Consider the following 9,621-nt stretch of genomic DNA (forward strand, 5'->3'; position numbering starts at 1 on the left):
ATACAATTTAATTCAATATACAGTAGTTCTGTTTATAAAGAGCTCCGTTTTTATAAGTGTGTGTGTGTGTGTGTGAACACATACGAAACTTGATACGGAATGCCTACTGTAGATAACGTGAATGCCCACTAAACACCATTCTCGAGTTGTTAAGATCTCTGTGTACAGGGGTTTGTCTGGAAACCTGACGTTACTAAACTTTTTTTCTACAAGTAAACCTCGATTAAGCATTCAAAAGCATAGTATGAACGGCCATAATAAAATCTCTCGGTATGGCTAACCCATACTAGTATTTTTTATATAAGGAATGGTTCACATTTTCCAAATGATATTACCTCAAGTAACATTATGAAGCTTGATACTCCATCAAATAAAATGGAGTCAAGTAAGATCAAGATATCACAAGAAACAATATACTATAAACTATTTAAACGCTCAATTGAAGAGAGGAAAATTATATATATTTTTTTACATGGGGGTCACCACTTATCAAGGCCACTCAGGGATAAGGGTTATTGCGTGTACAGTAATCAATGAGAAAGTATTGTAGTAACCATTAGTATGGGGGTTTCGATAGAGTGTCTTACTTAGGGGGCGGTTTTTCAGGAGTTTGTTTATATTGGACTTGAAGACGTCCAAATTGTAGTCAGGTGGGAAACAAGCGGCAGAGAGTTCCACTGGCGTGCAGTTCTAAGAAAGAAGCTTTGCTCATGGAATCTACGTTTGGACTTAGGCACAGATAAAGAGTGGGGAAAATTATTGACAGTAGTTTCAGCCAGACGGGTGTTTCTCGTTAAAGATTGGCGAAGGGGGACGAGGGATTGGAGCTCAGACGAGCACTTGCCATGGAAATAACGCTATATCCCCAACTTCTTTACAAAATCAGTGTTGTAGAAATTAAGGAGAACTTTGATACATTATTCGAATATCTATATATCTCAAATAGAGATTAAGTGTTAGCCTTAAAGGTCTCTTTATTTCTTAGAATTTCGACTAAAGTAACATGAAACAACAAACAAAACAAAAACATAGAATAATATGAGCCAACCACATATGGTGCTCAAATCTTACATTAATAGCGAATATAATAGAGTTAACTTAGAACTTTTAATTGTGAACAATCCCGGGCAACACTCAATTGCCTTGCTGATTCCGTTTATTATACCGACGTTGAAACCAAACTGAGGAAAAGTACCTACAGGAAACGGATTTGTGATCGATAATAATATTTAATAATAGCATTGTTTTTCGAAGAAAAAAATTGATTACGAGACAATATCAAGGAAAGGGTTTTTATTAAGTTTGGTAACAATATCTGACCCGGAGGTCAAGTTCCAGGGGCAGTTGACATGGAAACAGATTCAATGGAAATCTACTTCGATACGCGATTATACACGGATCCAATCAGAATAGATGATATGTCGTATCAACCCCTCATTGGTTAGTTTGGACGGGGGGGGGAGCTTCATTACCCACCCATCCACCTTACTATACAAGCTTATGCATGAGTAATTTTTAGTTAGTTGAGTGCAGATGAGCAGTAGAATAGAGGAGAACTAAACAAATAGTTGGAAGATACCCCGATTTGAAATATCGCTGACAATCTGTCTGTCTGTCTGCCTGTCTCTCTCTCTCTCTCTCTCTCTCTCTCTCTCTCTCGCAAGCTGAATAATATTTTCGTCACATATCGTATTTTGCACACGCAAAAATAGATCTGTGTTGGTGAAAACGCTCACTGAGGATACTCTCGCTTATCATCGCAACGACAAAGACTCCTGCTCCATCCCCGTATCTGCAGACTGCTGGTGACAACACAGGAGGGAAAGAAGGAAATAAAGCCAGAATCACGTAAATGTGGCTAGAAATGTTCTACTTATTGCCGTTTGCAATAAGAAAGTTGAATTCGAAATTATGGGTGATTGGTTGTCCGGGTGAGATTTCGGTCGCAGATGGTTGATTGTTGAACTGTGCACCCTAAAGTGTTTTAATTTTAACTGCCTTATTACTTTTATCTTTGTACAGTACTTTTATATTAGAACTTTGTCGTCATACTGTCGTTACTGTTAAAAAAAAAACTTTTATAAAAAAGAAAACCAACGACTGGAGTTTTTACTCATTGTTCTGCGAAGGAGTTAACATTATTACCAGACAACCCGGTAAAGGAGTTATTTTATCAGGAACCATCGATCAGCTGATGGGTGTCTACCTCGACGCCGAAAAGAGGGCTGTGGTCTGCGGATCAACAACAACAATCACAATGTGGCATGGTCCACACCTATCTCCCTAGATCGGCGGACTGAATAACCAAAGTCTTTCGTCAAACTGTCTCCGCGTAGACGACCATGCCAAACTAACGTGTTTTGGAAGCTGTTCTGGTGACCAGACTAACTGTTGACATTTTTGGGGGGCTTGCTGTAATCTAAAATGCCTAACACGCACTAATATTCAGAGGTTAACTTCGGTTAATAGCAGCAGATCTGGTATTTATGTATTAGGATAATTATCTGTTTATAACCATTTTTTCGGCTTGTAATATAGCAATCATAAAACTAAAATAAAATAAAATAAAAAAAATAGACACCTACCATAAATTATATCGAAGCCCACCTCTGACCTTATGTCAAGAAACAAAACTCTATATGTTATAAACCCTTTAAAATAAGTTAAACACGAAAATTTATCCCTATAGGAAGGAGAGTAACTTATCTTGACTTTGGTAATATTCATTTGGTATACAATTATTGTGTGACCACTTTTATTTTAGCTGTCTATACTGCGAAATTCTAAACATTTTTATACACCACAGCTATTTAACCTTAAAGCTCACATATTATATTATGAACTTAGGGGTCGTCTGTTACTTAACTAATTATTTGTGTGTTCTCTAGCTGTGTATCTAACTTCTTCATAGTAAGTGTATAATTACGGTTACGACAGCACATGACGCATTACAGCCAAGCTTTTGATTAGAGAAGTGGATTGACATAAGTTACAACCACAATGATCTCTCAAAGCCACCATTTTTTTCCCTAAATTATAAGATTTTTCAAAACTAAAATAATATCTAAAAAAGAACAATTCCAACAAACCTGTAATAACTATAAAAAAAACACTAACATAATAACTGTTGCTAATTACATGTCTTTACATATGCGCTTTTCTCTCTGTGGGACAACTACGCATAATATATATATATAATCTATATATTAATGCCGTAGTACATTTAACGTGGATACGTGGGTCTAGGTTTCCAGACTATGAATTATTCTATCAGTAAAATTCTATTTATTAAACAGGATTATAGCAGGTGATGAGCAGGGCTAGGACAACAGCATATTCTTTTCATGGTTTTGATTCTCGAGTGTGTATGTATATATACTTCATTGAGAGTCAAACAATGATGAGAATATTTTGTTATCATAGTCCTAGTAATAAAATATTACGACCAAGAAATTAGTATAAAGATACGCCAATTTAATGTACGTTAAAAAAATGCAAAACACTAAAGAAAATAATTATGTTTGAAGCTTAATGTCATTAATTTACGTTTTTCTCTCAGTCGAACCATTTTAGCATATATATATATATATATATATATATATATATATATATATATATATATATATGTATACATACACACATATATATATATATATATATATATATACACACATTTGTATACATACATATATATGATTGTTGAGCTGGATTAAATCCGACGATATGAAATAAAGTAGAAGTGAAAGAGCCTGAATACTCAACGACCATCCCTCTTGAAAACACCCGCATAAATCGGGCGAATCGTTGAGCATTCAGGTCCTTTAACCTCTATTTTATTTCATACATATATATATATTTATACATATACATGTATATATATATACATATATCTATGTATATACACACATATATATACATGCATATGTACGTATATATACATATATATATATACATATTTATACATTAATATACATATACATATATACACACATATATACATATATATATATATATGCATATATATACATATATATACATATAAACATATATACATATATATGCATATATATACATATACATATATACACATATATATATATACACATACATATATATATAAATACCCATATATAAACATATACATATGTATACATATATATATGCATATATATATACACGCACACACACACACACACATATATATATACACACACAAATATATATATATATAATCCTTTTCATGATTTCGCAGTCAGTGTAGAATATTATTTTCTATAGGTGGGGGGATTCGAACGCAGTTAAGAAGCCACCTCTAACTCTATTTTCTAAACCTTTACCACCAGGCTACTAAACAATTGCCAGGAAAAAATTCAATACAGGCGGTTAAATTAGACAATCCAAAGTGTTCGAACGAAGGAAGTGCTGAACGTTGCATAAGCACAAGTTGATTACTTCTTTGTTCATACTTCCCAGAAAGTGGGTATGGTTAAGTATTCTGAAAGTGGCTTGATAATTCTTTCCACCGTCGCTCTTTTTCTAAAAACACTTTTTATGGATTTATGTGAGTCTGGTGAGTTGTTTAGCACACCATTAAACGAAACAAGTGTAAGACCATATATCAAATGAAATGATATAAATGTGCTATTAATATACTTACGGTATTTGATTCATTTACACAAATGATCTCTCTCTCTCCCGTCTTGGTCTCTCTCTCTCTCTCTCTCTCTCTCTCTATACATACATATATATATATATATATATATATATATATATATATATATACCCTTATAATTATATATATATATATATATATATATTCTTTGTATTTACCACATCGGCGACAATTGCCTACGTAGTATTTCCTAAATATACTTATGGCAAGTAAGCCTGCGTATAACATTTACTATTTGAATAATGTAACACAGTAGTTCGGTGTCGTTAACTCTCATGTATATAATAATATAGAGAAAAATGTTTACTTTATTATGACTCTTCAGGATGGAGACGTGTCGCAAGAATTACCAACTGATATTCAAAACAGCTAGTGTGCTAAGTGTTGACTGTTATTTGCTCGGTTATGAAGCAAGGGTTTATATAATGTGTGTGTATGTGTGTGTGTAAGTGTGTGTGCATGTGCGTGAAAACAGAGCTTAGAGAATAATAAACGTGGAGAAATTTGGTTCATTTAATCTCCCTATTAGTGGGTTTTAATGAGGGAAATCTCAAACCTAAGGTAGGATTTCAACATAATTAACACCCATTTAAATAAGAAAAAAATGAAAATGAAAATCCAAAACCGATTATTTCGTTCTTAATTAAATTAAGATTCGTTTCAAGGAACACCCCCATATATATATATATATATATATATATATATATATATATATATACTAGCAAAAGTACACGTCGTTGACTGGGTTCAAAAACAACCTACAGAAAATGGACTCTGATTTATGAAAGTATGATAGGTTATGAAAAGGAAGGATTGTAAAGAGATAGCTTCGAATTTCGGGGTATCAAAACCAAAGCAAAATATGATGGAAGTAAAAATAAAATAGATAAACCCCATAATTTATTATACCATATCCGTTCACTCTGAAACATTTATCACTATATTCTGTGGAATTATATTAAAAAACCTTGTTAAACTTTGTGACATATTTCCATTCTATGGAGGTCAGGCGGGAACAATCACCCCATAATTTTATTATATCATATTTCTTCAAACCGAAACATAATTATCAAAGTATACTCACGCAGATAGACATGAAAAGTCTTTGGTAAAGTGTATGCCTATTTCCATTCTATGGAGGCCAGGCCGGAACGCAGACCCTACAATTTTATTATACCATCACTATTGAAGATAAAACATACTTATCAAAGTTTTATTATGTACATCTATATCAAAAACACTTGTAAACTTTTCTTTTTTAATTTTAAAATTTTTTATTTCCATACTTTGTGGACCAGGCGCGTACGCAGACCCCACAATTATAATGACTCATCATTATGCAAGATCAAATATACCCATTCCTGTGTCTCGGTACATTTTCTGTCATTATATGTTATCAGTTTTCTATAATAGTCAACCATATAGGAGCCTATTCGTGACCAGATACACACACACACAGACGTTCAGCTTTATATATATATATATATATATATATATATATATATATATATATATATATGTGTGTGTGTGTGTGCGTGTGTGTTCCTTGAAACGAATCTTAATATCTTGTGTATGTATGCATATACATATATATATGTGTGTGCGTGTATATATGTGTGTGAGTGTATATATATATGTCCACACACACACACATATACACCCCCCCCCACACACATATATATATATATATATGCATACATACAAACATACATATATATGCATATGCACACATATATATGCATATACACACATAGAAATACACACATATACATATATATGTATACTCGCACTCACATATATATGTATGCACACATAGATACACACACATATATACACACCCATAAATATATGTATATACACACATGTTTATAGACACACATTATGCTTTAAATATCGGACTATGTTGTAGACATACAAAGCTAAGTTCGTAATTCTTTTCATTCGAATCGAATAACCTGCTAAACAATGTTCTCTTCGTTCAGGTAATATTTTATCACAAGGAACGTTTACTTCCAACTCTTTGTTCAGTTTTCCTCTATTCTTCTGCTCATCTGCACTCAACTAATAAAACTTAAAATTGCACGTGCATAAGCTTGTATAATAAGGTGGATGGGTGAAGTTTAGGCGATGTATGTACCATATATATTGTTTTTGTTTTTTTAAAATATTTTGTACCGTATGTATTGTTTTTTTTTTGTTTTTTTTTAAATATTTTGTACCGTATGTATTGTTTTTGTTTTTTTTAATATTTTGTACCGTATGCATTGTTTGTTTTTGTTTTTTTTTAATATTTTGTACCGTATGTATTGTTTGTTTTTGTTTTTTTTAAATATTTTGTACAGTATGTATTGTTTGTTTTTGTTTTTTTTAAATATTTTGTACCGTATGTATTGTTTGTTTTTGTTTTTTTTTAAATATTTTGTACGGTATATTGTTTGATTTTGTTTTTTTAAATATTTTGTACAGTATGTATTGTTTGTTTTTGTCTTTTTTAAATATTTTGTACCGTATGTATTGTTTGTTTTTGTTTTTTGTTTTTTAAAAATATTTTTGATGAATCATGAAACTGTTTTGCTCCGATATCTGATAAAGATGAAGTTAGTGAGATGTTTATAAAAGAAATGACCATTACTGCGTTGCCTTTGAATAACACTGATTTGCCTCAAAGATTTGATTTGATTTGGGTCTCAAAGATATGGCAAGCAAATAAATCGGACGCTTGATAAATACAGAGATAGAATCTTCTACAAGGAACGCAAACTGATATACTCATATTTCGTTGGCACTACTGAATCAATGTAACAGATTACACGTATATCAATATACGCACCCTAACACACACACACACACACATATATATGTATGTATGTATATATGTATATATATAAGAATAAGTAGTTAATAAAACATGTTAAAACACTCTGCTAAAGAGTAAAAACATATTTAATTTTAAAAAGCAAGCACAAAATAAGTGGATTGACCGTAATCCGCGAAGTTTCGAAGAAATACTTTCCATTCTCATCAGAGGTTAGGGATTAGCAAAATGCGGGATCGGATTTTGCTTGCAAAATTATTTAAGTTTGTATATATATATATATATATATATATATATATATATATATCTGTGGAAATATAATTTATTCACATATTTTTCTTTTATGTATACCAGGAAAACAACAACATTAGCAAAGTGGATTGGGGATTAATAAAAAATAAAAAATGAATACACATTAAAATGGTCGATACAAGGCAGTGATAGTAAATACTCTCCAAATAAGTTTTGTCTTTGCAATCTAGAATCTTATCATATAAGAATATCTTAAGTAAACCTATTTAACAGACACCAGGATGTAATTCAAAACTGTTTACATAGATGTAAGTATATATTGTTTCGACTAAAAACTGATTGGAGTCATAACTTAAGTTAAATTCAATTAAACTTACAAAGCATGCACAATTTTATTTTCATTCATAGAGATAAATATAAATAAATACAAATAAAAATAAGAATAAAACATAAAATAATAATTTTAGTTAAATAAATAAACCGAAAATAAATAAAACAATACTTTTAATAAAAAGTAAATGGAAAGGGTATGAATTTTAGATGTTGTGTTGTATTGACAAACTTCAAATTATCATAATAATATAAAGTAAAAGTAGTATTAATTTATCTAATGTTAATTTATAACTCATTTAATTCATTGACATTTTAATTGTAACATGGTTAGAAGAATAGATTAGATGAAAATATATTAAATTGTTATATTACGCTAATTTAGCATTTTTCTTTATGGAGATAAATAAAATTTAAAATTAGCTACTAAAGTAAAATAAACCAGCAATCATAAATCATTATAAACTAATTAAATCAACTAAATATATTTAGACGATGATAGCCAATATACTGACAAGTTATAATCAGATTTATATTTAAAATATACTATGAAGGTAAATATTATTATATATCTCGCATAATGTAGTATTTAATTTAAAAGTGATAAATAAGAGCATGTAATTATATTCCATAATTATACGTGGATAATAAATTATATATCAAATTAGGGAATAGTAGTATATTCGTGGCATAATAAATTCTGGCATGATCGCCATGTTTAGACATGTTAAACATTATTTTGGTAAGAATATTAAATAATGAAATGTAATGGCACATTTTAAATAATCATAATACAATAAAAGTATGTATAAAATTTTAATCCCAAACATTAATCTACAAATCCGCTGAATATTTTGAAATAGGTGACTGTTGTATGATCAATGTGTGACTCAAATAAATTAGCAAAGTGTGTTGATTGTTAGAATAGATGTAAAAAACGCTAGATATAAGGTATATCTATGAAATAAATTTAACATTTATTAGTAAACCAAAAATTTGTTTATTATATATATATATATATATATATATATATATATATATATATATATATATATATATACAGTAACTAAACGTTTCTAATTTTATTTCGGTTAAACTTTAAAAATAGAAGGAATAGGGTAAGAGGAAGAGGGGGAAGTACGATTAAAGGAGATAAAAAAAAAACTATCGAATGAACATGTGAAAACGGGTGTAACGATTGAAATGGTCTAAGAGTTATTATAATTACAGTACTTAAACATATTAAGTATGACTTTGAGTTAATCAATATATCCATAAAAGTGAAAGTGTCTGTATGTCTGTGTACATTTTCCTACGCAATAACTCTGCCAATTTTCAGTCTACAGATTCGAAATTTGATATACAGAGTACTGAGATTTAGGAAAATCTTTGTAATCCATTTTTGGACAGAAATTTTGCTATTAAGAGGTAAAGGTTCACCGAGTTGACCTTTGAGAACTCTACCAAACTCCTCCGCCAATTTTGGGTATAAGCACTTGAAATTATAGATATAGGTTCCTTGGACATGCATCTAACTTAATAACTTGATTTG

This window comes from Euprymna scolopes, chromosome 34 (assembly GCF_053919585.1).
Source record: "Euprymna scolopes isolate OS-2025 chromosome 34, ASM5391958v1, whole genome shotgun sequence".
Taxonomy (NCBI): Eukaryota; Metazoa; Mollusca; class Cephalopoda; order Sepiida; family Sepiolidae; genus Euprymna; species Euprymna scolopes.